This window comes from Elephas maximus, chromosome 4, assembly GCF_024166365.1.
Source record: "Elephas maximus indicus isolate mEleMax1 chromosome 4, mEleMax1 primary haplotype, whole genome shotgun sequence".
Lineage (NCBI taxonomy): Eukaryota > Metazoa > Chordata > Mammalia > Proboscidea > Elephantidae > Elephas > Elephas maximus.
The window spans coordinates 131,331,789-131,348,374 of record NC_064822.1 but is presented as its reverse complement, the minus strand read 5'-3'; the positions used below and the strand labels follow the sequence as shown (position 1 = coordinate 131,348,374).

The 16,586-nt window shown below is 38.1% G+C and overlaps 1 pseudogene; it reads right to left on the bottom strand.

The window, feature by feature from the left end:
* Window positions 1-12,179: 12,179 nt before the first annotated feature.
* Window positions 12,180-13,330, bottom strand: LOC126076459 (polycystic kidney disease 2-like 1 protein; annotated as a pseudogene).
* Between the last annotated feature and the right edge of the window lie 3,256 nt (window positions 13,331-16,586).

Sequence of the window (16,586 nt, the reverse complement as noted above, 5' to 3'; positions counted from 1 at the left end):
GAGTGCTGCATTTGCCTGGTCAAAGTGATTGGGTTAGGGATGGTTCATGACACAAGCTGGGTCAATCAGAGTCACTTCTGGGAGATTTCTCAGTTATTGGGAACTCTTTTCTCTAGGATCACTGGTTGTATGGAAATGTAATCATTGAACTATGTGGGCCTTATTTGCTTCCATATGGAAGTAATCTCTTGAGAATTAAGCCATCAGAAAGAAAAGCACAGACAAGAGAGAAAGAGGGTGAATGTGAAACCGTTTGAACAATCGAATCGTGTTATTCCTAAAATTAGATCTGTCCCTCAACTTTTTAGTTGTAAGAATCAATATGAATGCCTTTTTTCATCACACAAGTTTCCAACTAACTGTATCCTAACACTGTATTTAAAAAATAAATTCTCTTCTATCTCCACTGACTTATGTACATTCTAAATAGGTATTATTGTTTCTAATTGATAACTAGTGTTTACTTTAAATATGTTTTTCTGTTCCTTTCTGCTTCGCCTTCTAATAATCATCCTATAAAATAGACCTAGTACTTTTTGAACACCTATTATGTGCCAGGCAAAATGCATTGTTGTTGTCCACTGCCATCAAGCCAGCCCCCAACTCATGGGGGCCCCATGTACAATGGAATGAAATGCTGCCTGATCGAGGTGTTTGCTTATGTCTAAGAATTTGCCCTCACTGTGGCCCTTGTGTGCTCTATTGTCTATATTAATATTTAAGCAGCCCCTACAGTTATGTATGTAGAATTGTCCACCACCAAACCTATATCTGCAGTTGGATGTGTTCCATTGCATCCTCCCATACCTCTTGGCATACCTTGGTAAATTATTGTTTGTTAATACTATTGTCACAGGATTGTCTATGCTATAGTAATTATCGTTGTTGCCCTTTGTTCTTGCTTTCCTTTCAGAGTCCACCATTTCTTTGGTCATGTTTTGCTGACTTCCCCATATTGTGCATTGCCTTTGCCTTCACCAATGTTAACCTGTGTCTTCTATCTCTTTTGTGATTTTCCCTCCGACTCCCATCCCTGGAGCCTTGGCGGTGCAGTGGTTAAGAGCTTAGCTGCTAACCAAAAGATCAGCAATTTGAATCTGTCGGTCCCCTCCTTGGAAAGTCTTTGGGGCAGTTCTGCCCTGTCCTATAGGGTTGCTATGAGTCGGAATTGACTCAACGGCAATGGGTTTGGGTTTTGGTTCCCATCCCTGGTAACCATCAAAAAACATTTTGTTTTTTTCTGAGTGTAAACCTTTTCTTGTTTCTTTATAATAGTGATCTCATACAATATTTGTCCTTTTGTGATTGACTTACTTCATTCAGCATGATGACCTCCAATTCACTCATGCTGTGAGCTGTTTCACAGATCATTATTATTTTTCATTGTTGCATAATATTCCATTGTGTACGTGTATTCCAGTTTGTTAATCCATCCATCTGTTGATGGGCACTTAGGTTGTTTCCATCTTTTTGCTATTGTGAATAATGCTGCAATGAATATGGGTGTGCATATGCCTATTTGTGTCACGGTTCTTATTTCTTTAGGTTACATACCTAGGAGTGAAATTGCTGGGTCATATGGTATTTCTATTTCCAGCTTTTTAAGGAAGCACCATACTATTTTCCATAGTGGTTGTACTAGTTTACTTCCCAATCAGCAGTGTATGAGTTCCATTCTTCTCACAACCTCTCCAAAATTTGTTATTTTCTATTTTTTGATTTGTGCCAATAATGTTGGGGTGAGATGGTATCTCAGCGTAGTTTTGATTTGTGGCAATTAGGAGCCCTGGTTGTGCAGTGGTTAAGTGTTTGGCTGCTAACCAAAAAGTCAGCAGTTTGAATCCACCAGTTGCTCCTTGGAAACCCTATGGGGCAGTTCTATTCTGTCTTATAGGGTCGCTGTGAGTCAAAATTGACTTGATGGCAACAGGTTTTTATTTTAAATGGCTAATGACCGCAAGCATTTCTTCATGTGTTTGTTAGCCGCTTCAATGTCTTCTTTGGTGAAGTGTCTGTTCTTACCCTTTGCCCATTGTTTTAATTGGATTGTCTTTTTGTTGTTGAGGTGTTGAAATTTCCTATAAATTTTAGAGATTAGACCCTTGTTGGATATGTCATAGCCAAAAATTTTTTCCGAGTCAGTGGGTTCTCTTTTTACTCTTTTGGAGAAGTGTTTTGATAAGCAAAAGTGTTTAATTTTTAGGAGGTCCCATTTATCTAGTTCATCTTCTGCTATTTGTGGACTTTTAGTTGTGTTTCCTCTCCTGCTTTTTTTTTTTTTTGTCAGTTTGGCCAATGGTTTATCGATCCATAGATTGGTGGATTTATGTCTGGGTTCTTAATTCTGTTACATTGGTCTATGTGTCTGTCATTGTACAAGTACCAGGCTGTTTTGACCACTGTGACCATATAGTAGGTTCTGAGATCAGGTAGTGTGAGGCCTCATACTTTGTTCTTCAATAATGCTTTATTTATCTGGGGCCTCTTTCCATACAGAGTTGGTGATTAGTTTTTCCATCTTATTAAAGAACACTGTTGGAAATGGGATAGAGATTGCATTATATCTATAGATCCCTTTGGGTAGTGTTGACATTTTCATGATGTTGAGCCTTCCTATCCATGAGCATGGTATGTTTTTCCATTTAGGTAGGTCATTTTTGGTTTCTTGCAGTAGTGTTTTATAGTTTTCTTTGTATAGGTCTTTTATGTCCCTGGTTATATTTATTCCTAAGTATTTTATCTTTTGGGGGTGCTATTGTAAATAGTATTATTTTCCTGATTTGCTTTTTGAAGTTCCCTTTGTTGGTGTAAAGGCATTCAACTGATTTTTTATATTGATCTTGTACATTAGTTCCAGTAGCTTTCTTGTGGAAGCATTGGGGTTTTCTGTGTATGTTTTCATATCATCTGCAAATAGACATAGTGTTATTTCTTCCTTACTGATTTGAATACCCTTTATTTCTTTATCTTGTCTTATTGCTTTGGCTAGGACTTCCATCACAATGTTAAATAAGAGTGGTGATAAAGGGCATCCTTGTCTGGTTCCTGTTCTCAAGGGGAATCCTTTAAGTCTCTCTCTGTTGAGAATAATGTTGACTGTTGGTTTTGTATAAATGCCTTTTATTAGGTTGAGGAATTTTCCTTCTATTCCTATTTTGCTAAGAGTCTTATCAGGAATGAATGTTGGACTTTATCAAATGCCTTTTCAGCATCAGTTGAGATGATCATGTGATTCTTTTGTTTTATTTATGTGGTAGATTACATTGATTGATTTTCTAATGTTGAACAGTCCTTGTATACCTGGTATGAATCCCTCTTGGTGGTGATGTATTATTTTTTTGGTATGCTGTTGAATTCTATTAGCTAGAATTTTGTTGAGATTTTTCGTGTCTGTATTCATGAGGAATATTGGCCTGTAATTTTCTTTTTTTGTGGCATCTTTGCCTGGCTTTAGTATTGGGATTATGCTGGCTTCATTAAATGAATTCAGGAGTATTCCTTTCTTTTCTATACTCTGAAATAGTATGAATAGTATTGATGTGAGCTCTTCTCTGAATGTTTGGTAGAATTCCCCCAGAAGCTGTTGAGGCCAGGGCTTTTTTGGGGGGGAGGGAGGCAGTTTTTTTTTTTTTTTTTTATTACCTCTTTAATCTCTTCTTTTGTTATGGGTTCATAGTATTCTGTTATTATCCTTTTTATTTAAGTTGATTCTGTGGTAATGTCACCCATCTCATTTCTTATTTGGGTTATTTGTTTCCTCTCCTGCTTTTTTTTTTGTCAGTTTGGCCAATGGTTTATCGATCTTGTTGATCCTTTCAAAGAACCAGTTTCTGGTGTTGTTGATTCTATTTTTTTCTGTTCTCTATTTCATTTATTTCTGCTCTAATATTTTTTATTTCCTTTCTTCCCATGACTGTGGGCTTCTTTTGCTACTCTCTGTTTGTGCTAGTAGGGTTAATGTTTTGATTTTGGCCCTTTCTTCTTTTTTGATGTGTGCATTTACTGCTATAAATTGACCTCTGAGTACTGCTCTTGCTGTTTCCCAACTGTTTTTGGTAAGATGTGTTTTCATTGTCATTTGATTCTAGGAAGTTTTTTATTCCATCTTTTATTTCTTCTATTACCCACTGTTTTTTTAAACAAGGTATTATTCGGTTTCCATGTATTTGATTTTTTTTTCCTTGCTCTTCATGTTATTGATTTCTACTTTTATGGTGTCGTGCTCAGAGAAAATGCTTTCTAATATTTCAATGTTTTGGATTTTGTTGAGGCTTGCTTTGTGGTCTAAAATGTTGCCTATTCTAGAGAATGTTCCATGTGTGTTGGAAAAGAGTGTATACTTTGCTGCTGTTGGGTGGAGTGTTCTGTATACATATCTGTAAGGTCAAATTGGTTGAATGTGGTATTTAGGTTTTCTGTATCTTTGTTGAGTTTCTTTCTAGATGTTCTGTCATTCACCCCAAGTGTAGTGTCGAAGTCTCCTACTATTATTGTGGAACTGTCTGTTTCTCTTCTCAATGACTGTCTTAGTTATCCAGTGCAGCTACAACAGAAATACCACACATGGTTGGCTTTAACAAAGAAAAATTTATTCTCATACAGTTTAGGAGGCTAGAAGTCCAAATTAAGGGTGTTAGCTCCAGGGAAGGCTTTCTCTCTCTGTCAGTTCTGGGGGAAAGTCCTTGCCATCAATCTTTCCCTGGTTTAGGAGCTTCTCAGCACAGGGACCCCAGGTCCAAAGGATATGCTGTGCTTCTGGTGCTTTGTTCTTGGTGGTATGAAATCCACCTGTTTCTTTGCTCACTTCTCTCTTTTATGTCTCAAAAGATTGACTCAAGAAATCTTGTAGATTGAGCTCTACCTCATTAACATAACTGCCTCTAATTGTGCATCAGAGAGGTAGGATCTACATTTTTTTTTTTAAACACATAGGAAAATCACATCAGATGACAAAATGATGGACAAACACACAATACCAGAAATCATGACCTAGCCAAATTGACACACATTTTGAGGGGACACAATTCAATCCATAACAATGATGTCAGAGTTTATGTATTTTGGAGTCTTGTCATTGGGTGTGTATATATTTATTATGGTTATGACCTCTTGGCGAATTAACCCTTTAATCATTATATAATGTCCTTATCTTTTATGGTAGATTTTGCCTTAAAGTCTATTTTATCAGATACTGATATTGCCACTCCTTTTCTTTTTTGCTTATTATTTGCTGGATATTTTTTTCCCATTCTTTGAGTTTTAGTTTGTTTTTGTCTCCATATGAAAGTTCTATAACTACGCTGTTTATCCTCCCTTTTTTGTTTTGGCATCATCATTTACAGAGTGAAGGCTCTGGTTCCATTTTCAGTCTTTTAGCTTTGTTTTATTTTTGAGAATTCTTTATCTGGGTTGGTATCTGGCAGATTTTGTCCTGTGTCCTAAACTCAGGTTGTTGTCTGCTATCATTGGTTCTCTATCTGAAGGACTTCCTTTAATATTTCTTGTAAGTCTTGTCTGGTTTTTACAAATTCCTTTAATTTCTGTTTATCTGGAAATGTCCTAATTTCACCACTGTATTTGAGAGACAATTTTCTGGATATATAATACTTGGTTGGCATTTTTTTCTTTCAAGCTTTTGTATATGTCATCCCATTGCCTTCTTGACTGTATGAGAGTTTCTGATAAGTAATCAGAGCTTAGTAACTGGTTCTCCTTTGTAGGTGACTTTTCGCTTTTCCTGAGCTGCTCTCAGAATGCTTTCTTTGTCTTTGGTTTTGGTAAGTTTGATTATGAGGCGTTGGTGAATTTCTTCTGGGATCTATCCAGTATGGAGTTCACTGGGCTTCTTGAATGGATATTTTCTCGTCTTTCATGATATTAGGGAAGTTTTCCGCCAGCAAATCTTTGACAATTCTCTCTGTGTTTTCCATTGCCACTCCTTGTTCTGGAACTCTGGTCCTGCACAGATTTTTCCATCTGTATTTCCCCCACCCGCTACACACAAAAAAGGAAATCTGGCCCCTCTAGACTCCTCACCTCGCCCTTCACTTCCTAGTCTTTATCTCTACTTCTGGATTGATTGACTGATTGTTTCTTTGATTATAAATAGCTTGACAACTCATCCATATAAATCAATTTTTGAAATTAATTCTTCTCTCCAATAATTACCCCATCAGCACAAGAAGAGGCCCAGGGGTGAGCAGTAAATACTTACTAAGTACTTTTTTATGTATTAATATTTTCCTATACATAGCAATTTTTAAGATTTTTTTTGCTCATCACATAATTCAAGTTATAGAAAGTGTAAATATTCCCTAATCAGAGATCTAAGAAGATAATTAGGCCAATTCACTCTCTATAGACATGACTTTATTAAATCTAAACCATCCCAAAGAAAATTAACAATATTTATTGAGCATCTACTCTAGCTTAGGAATTGTGCTAATGCCTATGGAAACACAAATAGAAGAGGCATCATTTCTTCCTTCAAAGAGCTTACAATTTAGTTAGGGAAGGGATACAACCACATCTGGGCTCTAACTGCAGCTCTATCATGAACTTTGTGAACTTGGATAAGTTACTTATTCTCTCTAGGTCAGAATTAAAGGTTGCAATGGAAATTGGGTAACCATGACTTTCTAACAGAGGAAAACAAACAAAAAAAATGAAACACATTACTCTGTAGTCGATCCCAACTCACTGCAACCCCATGTGTTACAAAGTAGAACTGCTACATACGGTTTTATTGGTTGTAACCTTTATAGAAGCAGATCACTAGCCTTCTTTCATGACACCATTGGGTGGGTTTGAACCACCAACCTTTAGGTTAGGAATCAAGTGCAAACCATCTGTGCCAACCAGGGACCTCAGAGGAAAATAAAATTACCTAAACTCTTTAAAATTCATATTCACTTCACAGTACATTAGTTTTTATTAAACACACACACATTACAGAAGAGAACTAAAACATTTCACAGATAGTTTTAAGAGTAAGATCAAATCCATGGGCTTTTACTGGCTGTTATGGATTGAGCTGTGTCCCCCCCAAAATATGTGTCAACGTGGTTAGGCCATGATTCCCAGTATTGTGTGGTTGTCCCCCATTTCACGATTGCTGTAATTTTCCTATGTGTTGTAAACCCTAATCTCTGCCTGTAGTTAATGAGGCAAGACTGGATTATGTTAAAGAAGATTAGGGTGGGATGTAACACCTTTACACAGGTCATAGAGTTTCCCTGGGCTGTGGTCCGCATCACCTTGTATCTTACAAGAGATAAAAGGAAAGAGAAGTGAGCAGAAAGTAGGGGAACTCATTCCAGCCAGAAAGCAGCGCCAGGAGCAGAGGATGCCCTTTGGACCTGAGGCTCCTGCACAGAGAAACTCCTAGACCAAGGGAAGATTGATGACAAGGACCTTCCCGTAGAACCGACAGAGAGAGAAAGCCTTCCCCTGGAGCTGGCACCCTGAATTTGGACTTCTAGCTTCCTAGACTGTGAGAGAATAAATTTCTCTTTGTTAAAGCCACCCATTTGTGGTGTTTCTGTTATAGCAGCATTATATGAGTAAGACGTTGATCATTCCTCTTTCATCTACATTATTACTTCTAAGGAATCAAAAAGCCTCATTTAGATGAGGCTCCTACTGGATTACTTTGGATTTAGATTTCAGCAGTAGGCTCTCAAAATCTTTAACTGAAGCTTAAAAAACAAATAGATTTTTAGTGCCCGGGCTTTATTCTGAAATCAAGGGAGATGCACCCTATGTTTCCTGATTTTAACAAGAGCCGTTTCATCTCTTGATTGCCATTTTTAAATCATTTTCAATACTCTTTCTGACTATTATCAGCTTGTAAAATATTGAGTGGTTTGGCTAATGTTATTTGCTAAGAAGTGACTTTTGGTGGTTGTCAGTAGCCACATTGGGTCTCCCCCCACCCCCAAATTCCAGGATAATCCTCTCTGAAGATCTGGTCGACTTATAAAATTATTACAGCGTTCAGAGTTCTCTTAGGGCATTGAGCCACAAAAAGTATTTCTCCAACATTATAATTTATCCATGATCTTTATACTGCCATGTCCTATAAAATACTGAGGAAGATAGTCAATATGGCTTTTTCTAGGGTACTTTTTGTTTTGTTCTGGGAGGATAACTTTTGGATCTGAGAGGTGAATAATGCTGTACTTACAGTTTCCAGTTTACAGCAAAAGACACTGAAGGAATTGGTGGCTTTAGACACATTGTCTTAGCTGGTGCTGTGTCACCCTCACAGTAACATTTACCCATTTCCTGATGATTGGGGCTCCCATGCCTAGATTTGGTAGAGCTTCATTTTAACTCTGGGTTGATCCCCACTTTGTTACATGACTCTGTGACTGTCAGGTTCCTGAATGGAGGTGGCCTGACCAGGGCAGGTAGAGTGTGTGGGAGGGACAATGGAGCAGGCAGAGGAAATCTGGATAACTCTTAGAGAGTTGCCCTCTGCCACAGGCCTATGTAGTGCTGTCTCTAATTATTAGCAACTTAGGATTGCTTATTCCAGAGCTAATCCCTCAGAACCCCTTGTTGTTGTTAGTTGCCATTAAGTTGAGTCAAATTTTTAACGTGAGACGTAGGAAACATCATCTTGAAGCTCTGTGTATTGTGCAAGTCTATATAGAACACTGCAATGGGTAGTACTGGACATCAGGGGAATCTGGGTTTCATGGGGGAGAGAAGAGAAAGGCACAGAAAAGAGAGAGAAACAAGACAGAAGGGTACCGAATACAGATCAATTTGCTTGTCTCAAAGTTTTGCTAACCAGTGGCTCTGTTTCCGAGCTAAACTTTCAATACAGGGCTAGAGAAAAATATTCTCAAATTTATTTCTCTCCCCACTTTGGTACCTGTTTTGAATGTTTTTTCCTTACGGTCGCATTTGAACTTGCCTGACTCCTGTATGTGCAGATACAGTTTCATATTGAGAGCTGTTACAAAGCACATCAGTGAATAAAAAGTAAATCAAAATGTTTGGATTTTAGGTCAAAGTGTTTATACTGCTCAAATAAAGATACAAGGAGCTCTGATGATGCAGTGATTAAACGCTTGGCTGCTAACCGAAAACTCAGAGGGTTTGAACCAACCAGCTGCTCCACAGAAGAAAGCTGTGGCAATCTGCTTCTGTAAAGATTACAGCTTTGGAAACCTTATGAGGCAGTTCTACGGTGTCCTATAGGGTAGCTAGGAATCAGAATTGATTCTGTCGCAGTGGATTAATGAAGAAGCCCATTAATTTTCTCATTATTTAAATGGAGCCTATGCCTATAAGGGAAAACCTGGTTGCATATAAGGGAAAACCTGGTTGCATAGTGGTTAAGTGCTATAGCTGCTAACCAAAAGGCTGGCAGTTCAAATCCACTGGGCACTCCTTGGAAACTCTATGGGCAGTTCTACTCTGTCCTATATAGGGTCGTTATGAGCTGGAATCGACTCTACAGCAGTGTGTTTTTTTTGTTTTTTATGGCTATAAGAGATAATCTTCTTTGTAGTTAAGAATAAGGATTTCTCTGACTGCTAGCTCTCTACCAGACCTCTATTAGCAAGTCAGAAATTAATTATAGTTGTCTGATTGATTGGTATTATTTGGAAAAAGTAAATGGCCAAAAAAAAATATGTAGACAGGCTGATTTTATAATTTGTATACCAATTTTGCCCGTTGCCTGGCTGTTATTATCATATAAATTAACTTACAAAACATATTCTGAACAGTACATAAACTCCAGAACAATTAAATAAAATAAGACCAGGCTCATAAAGTCTGTTTCCATACACTAGACATTCCCATAATTCAAAATGGAGGAAGAACTCAAGATTCTGAAAACATGTGAGACTGCTTCACCGTGCCATAGAATTTTGAGTCACTTCCAGTAAAAGGCTTTCTTTAACGTTTGGGCATAGATCTCTTGCCAAACAGGTCAGCAGCAGATCTGCCATCATGTCCAGGCATGCCAAGTACTGCTCAGCATTTAACGCTCATGCTCCACTTATAGTTTCGAAGATCAAAGAGCAGATTCTACAAAAAGGCCATTTGAGAATATACTACTCAAATCTATTAGGATAAAGCCCAGGAACTACTGCAGCAGTTTATGTCATCAAGCCTCAAATGTTTTTGAAGCCCAGAAGTGGATCATACCTAAGAGGTCCAGGGTAGGGTACTTAAGGGTAATATAGTATTTCTAAAAATATTTATAAATGCCCATGAGCGCTGGATAGTTAATTCGGTAATCAGTGAAAGTATCTTTCTTAATAATTTTCATAAGATCCTTTGTTCAAATTAATGAGATCTCTTTCTGAATTTATTTATTTATATTTGGAGGAGAAGTTCCTAAAATATAGAAAATACAAATAAATGTCTATAATAATTATTCACCACTCAAAATGAACATTAATATTTTTTGTTTGTTTTGTTCTGTTTTTTAACTAAATGTTTTCTTCCCCAGGTCCATTCTCTTCCCTTTCCAAGGGCCAGCATCATCTGGTGTTTGTATCCTGACTGTGTTTTTGTACTTGTACTACATTTCTGTATTTATTTTGTGTTACTTAACACTTAACACAGTTTTGTAATAAAACAAACAAAAAATAAATAAACCAAACCCACTGCTGTCAAGTCAATTTCAACTCATAATATCCATAAATGTCTTGCCCAATTTTTGTTTATACTTTATTTTCTAATTGTTATTGCTACTATTTAAGTTTTATTTAGTCTATTTATTTTAAATTGGGTGATTTTCTGAATCCTCTTAATTTTACAGGTTATCCGAAGATTTTTTTGAATTTTCTAGGAAGGCAGTTACATTATCTACTAATGAAAATTTTGTATCTTTCCAATTTCTATACCTCCTTTTTCTTGTGCTATTCCTTTAGCTAGGAACTACAGTTCAGTGCTGAGTAGTAGGATGATTGCAGACGTCCTTGTCTTATTTCTTATTTAATGGAAGTTCTTTTAACATTTCACCGTTTAGACTAATGTTGCTGTCAATTTTTGGTAGTTGTCTTTTGTGCAAAGTTTTTTGTTTTTGTTTTTAATTTTGTTGTTGCTGTTGAGCATATACACAGCAAAGCAGGCACCAATTCAACTGTTTCTACATGTACAATTCAGTGACATTGATTACATTCTTTGAATTATGTAACCATTGTAACCCTCCTTTTTTGAGTTGTTCCTCCCCCATTAATATAAACTCACGGTTTTCTAAGTTTCCTATCTTTTGTGTTGCTGTTGTCACTTTGATCCCATACAGATAGTTCTTAATAGAGCATAATGCTCAAGGGAGACATTTTTTACTAGTTAAGCTAAGCTATTGTTTGGTCTTAAGAAGACTTCAGGGGATATTTTTGGTTTAAGTTTTAAAGATTATCTCAAGGCAATAGTTTCAGGGGTTCATCCAGCCACCTTGGCTCTAGAAAGTCTGGAGTCCATGAGAATTCAGAGTTTTTTGAGAGGTTTTATTATTATTACTTTTTGCTTTATTGAGAGAGTCGTATTGCATTTCCTTGTCAGTCTCTTTATGTAGTAAATGTGTTGATGTAATTTGATCAATTTTCTGATGTTAAATCATGCCTGCCTTCCTAGTATTAATCTATTTGGTGTATATACATGAATTCAGTTTACTATGGCAATTTTTTTTTTAAGATAGGAGAAAACTATTAATAATTACCAAATTGCATTTCACATGTCAATGTTTGAAGACAAATTTGGTAATCTTTTTCTAGAAAATTGTCCATCTCATTTGAAATTTTCAAATTTGTTGGCATACAATTGCTTATAGTACTTAATTATTATTATTTTGGTGCTCACAATGTATTTGTTCAATGTTTGCTAATACGTTTGATGGGCATGCAGAGAGAGAACAGCTAAGAGAATAGACCAGTATTTGTTGGGGAGCATAGAACAAAGATCAGAGTTTTGTAGGAGTAGGGGTGTATACAGTGATTAGGGAATTACATTATTACATTAGGGCCTAAGAGTTGTTCAGCAAGGTTCGGAATGCTGTATACCATGGTCAAAGGCCTTTAAACTGAGGGCACAATTCTGAAGGTCAGGATCAGCGACCTAGAGGCCAAGATCAGTGGCTTATAGGGAAGGAATGTATAGTTGAATGTCAAGGACTTATAAGCCAAGGTCAGGAAAGGTTAATCTTTAGTTGCTCACTCCTGCAAGGTGTTGGTAAAATCCTTGAACTGGGTCCCCTGCTCCCCACCCTTCAGGACCTGGAGCATATCCGAAATCTACTCCTTCCTCAGACGCAGCCTCAATAGGGTCTTATTGTAGCCTATTTCAGAAGGTCAGAAAGCTCATCCTTCTGTCCAGCCAATTCCTTCTTGATCTCTTAATAGGTATTGTTGATGATGGCCAGGAACAAGTTCAGGAGCACAAGGAAGATGAAGAAGATGTAGGGTAGCAAAGTGGGCAGGAACCAGGATGTGGTTGGCATTGTAGGCAGCATTGTAGTCAAAACCACCAAGGATGATCCAGAAATGTGTGAAAATGCACTTGATGAAAGTGCTAAAGTTTTCCACTTGGGTCCCGAAAAGTAGCTAGCTGAATTGTGCACAGTGAAGAACATGATGGCGATGCCCAGGATGTCCTTGGCACAGTGCGCCAATGTGGAGGAGAGCTAAGTCGTGATTATGCTGAAGCTGATGTACTTGCATATCTTGATCCAGGTAAAGAAGAGGTTGATAGCATTCATGTTATTGTACTACATCTGCCAGAAGGCGAGGAACTTGAAGTTGGCCTATGTGTTTTGCTGCTGCAGGAGCTTCACCATCAGCTCATTCACCTCGAGGGTTTGAAATATGTGGAAACCCACAGCCGCAATGGAGAGCAAAATGCCAATCAGGTCTAGGATGTTCCAGATGCTGCTGAGGTAGCAAAACCGGTGGATGTGGAGCCCCAAGATCTCCTCCACCACATAGTAGAAGATGAAGACACAGAAGATGATCTCACAACCAACAATAAAGAAGTCCCAGTTGCTGACAGAGCACATCAGCTTCACTGTGTGGGTCTGCCAGGATGGGATGGCACCTCCTGTAACTGGAAACTCCACCACCAGCCTCCAAACACAGAAAAGATTGATGTTGGCATTGTAGACTGAGAAGTCCGTGAAGACCACCTGAATGCCCTGGTCCAGACACAGCCCCTCTTGTAGGTCCCAGAGTGCCTCTGCACTGGCCTGTTGAAACCTCAGGAGGTCCGAATAGTAGCCACCTCCACTGTAGACTGTGAGCCAGCCCCAGTGGGAGGAACCCCACTGCTCATCCGCGAGTGGTATGTCCACATTCCTGAAGTCCACCATGCCGCTGATGGTCTGCAAGGAGACATGGGTGTCTGAGTATGTAAGAAGAGCTCAGACATCACTTTGGTGTAGTGATAGGCACTGGAGCTTGTCATTTCATAAGTCAATAGACAGATGTTCACCAGAAACATGATATACACCAAAAGCTCCCACAGGGTGGTCTTAACATAAAATTCCCAGTTCTCCAATACTTATTATTTTTTTAAATCTGTAGTATTTGCAACCCCTAACATTGCTTTTTGTTGCTTTTGGTTTTGATCAGCCTTCCTATAAACTCATTTATTTTGTTACTATTTTCAATATTATTTTTGCCTGATAATTTCTATATATTGGAGCTGTCTATACACTGCATCTTAGAAGTGCAAAAAAAAAAAAAAATCATTTCATACTTCTTCTCTATCCCAGTGAGATTCTCTTTCTCACCCTTAGAGGGCATTTCTGGATCCCTTCCATGTCATACAGGAGCTGACGAAAATTTGGGAGTACTAGGCCAGGTACACTGGAGTCCTTGTGGCACAAAGTTTAAAGAATTTGGCTGCTAACTGAAAGGTCTACAGTTTGAATCCACCAGCTACTCCACAAAAGAAAAATGTGGCAGTCTGCTTCTGTAAAGACTTACAGCCTTGGAAACCCTATGGGGAAGTTCTATTCTGTCTTATAGGATCTCTATGAGTTGGAATCAACTCAACGACAGTGGGTATGGAGTAGGCTTAGCAGAGGTCCTTTCTCTGCTTAAACAAACCATGCTGCCATTTTGACTCTAAGGCAGATGATTGATGTTGGCATGAAGGCATTCTGCAAGATGACCTCTTCAGTGATTCCAAAAGGTCACAAGCTGGCCTCTTTTTGCCCTTTGTCCTCAATCCCCTCCCTAACCACCTGCATAAGATTGGGGTTGCACATGAGTTACAGTAAAAACTTAAAGAATCCTCAATATGAAAGAGAACAGAGATTGGGGCCTAGGTAGCCAGGAGAAAACTGAGCTCCCCTGGAGCAACCTCCTTGCTTGTGTCAAGCCAAGATGCCATAAGTTGTAGACACTTCAGGAATGGAAGTATTGAATACCAAGGTCAATGTCCAAGACACATGGCATGAGACATTTTAACCAGAGGACTACATGTAGAACATGGACCAGTATGCCCAATAGCATTGGTTGTGTGCAATCAGATACCATCTTAGGAAGGAGGAAATCTAGAAGGAGGGAGAAGGATTAGATTCCATAACTGAGGACTTAAGCAATTCAACATCCAAATTCCATAAATACTAAACTCATTTGTGGCTCTTGGTGAAAAAAAGAAAAAATTTTTTTTTCAAATTTTATCTTCCCAAGGATAGTAGCAACTGATTATGGATGATGCTACTTTAGCTATGTATCCCTGACAATTAACGCCATTGAAAGGCTTCCAAGTTTCATTCTTTAAGAAGGAATTTCTGCTTGAGTGTCCAGTACTTTAAGCTACTTGCAAGGATCACAGAGGTGGCATTGTATTTTGGTAGTAGCTAGAATTTATTTAGCAAACAGTGTATTACAGTGTAGTCAGACTGCCTGAATTTGAATCTAGGCTCCATCACATAGGTTGGATGACCTTGACAAGTTACGTAATCTCTCTTTACATTAGTGTTCTCACCTATAAAATGAGAGTGATTATGAGGATTAAATGAGACAATCCATATAAGTTATTAGCACAATGTCTGGTACTTGTTGAGCACTCAGTAAATGTCAATCATGGTTATAATCAGGATGATTATTAGTATGTCTTTGTGCCAGGTGCTGTGTTAAGTGATCCCTTGTTTCTTCCACCCACCCAGCTCCCCTGGATGGTAGTATTATAACTTAGGAATGGTGAACCCATTTGTGAGTCTCTGACTCTAAAGCCCATTTTCTTCATCACTATCCTCCTGTAATTGGATATTTAATAGAGGGTGAATCCAAGGAAATAGTTCAGGATGTCTGAAATCCTTCTTCTATATCAGGCATCATTCTTCTGTATCAGACAGACCTATGACATTTCTCATGCTGTTACCAATGTTGCTAGTATTTATTTATTTTTTTTATTGTGCTTTAGATAAGGGTTTACAGAGAAAATTAGTTTCTCATTAAACAATTAATACACATATTGCTTTGTGACATTGGTTGCCAACCCTGTGATCTGTCAACACTCTCCCCTTCCTGACCTTGGGTTCCCCATTTCCATTCATCTAGTTTTCCTGTCCCCTCCTGCCTTCTTGTACTTGCCCCTGGCCTGGTGTGCCCCTTTAGTCTTGTATATGTGGTTGAGCTACATATATTGTTGTTTGTTTTATGGGCCTGTCTAATCTTTGGCAGAAGAGTGAACTTCAGGAGTGACTTCAGTATTGAGTTAAAAAGGTGTCCTGGGGCCATACTCTTGGGGTGTTGCTGGTATTTAGACAACTCAATCCAAGTTGCAGTCTACAAAACATCCTACAACCTTTCCTGAAAACACTCAGAACTTCATACTTTTTTTCCTAGCCACAAAAAGGCAAACAATACTGAAACATCTCGTTTTGTCTGGAAAAGGACATTCTTTGGATCTGGAACATCAAATGATTATTTATATCTAACTATGCTTAAAGTAAGTGGGCATGAAGCAATAAATTCTCAAATCTAACCAAGAACCATAACATTCATTAAATTATGGGGACATCAGTATCAAAGGAAAAGACCTTTTCAGCTGGTACTTAATCCGAACATTAATCTCTTTAAAAAGAAAAAAAAAAAGGTTGACGGACTGTGAGGAAGAGAAAAGGAACATACCACTCCAAGAGCCATTATTTCATGACTAGCAAATTAGAGGCAACGCTAGTAAAAGTTATAAACTAGCATTGATAAAGATTTCATACTTAAAGCTTGAATTCTGAGAAATTGCAATAATATAAGTAAAAATATATAAGTCCTACTTCAAGGGAGGGCCCAGCTTAGTAGGCAGTGGAGAGCTCCAAGCAAAGAAGAATAAGACAAATACAAAAGAAAATCTTGATAGGGCAAGAACAAGAACTTTCCCTTTGGTCCCCCCAGATCAAGATTCACTGTCCCTTAAAAATGAAGGATTCAACTGAATACCAGAAGCATTCCATATATTATTTGTCGTCTCTTGTGTTATGAATGGTTGCATAGATCAATAGCAGAGTAATAATACACAATACAGCATTTATTCTCTTATCGTCAATGTAAAGTCCTGAGTGGAAGACATCCTTTAGGTATTGCTAGTGAAACTGGGGCGTTTCGTCTAGTAAT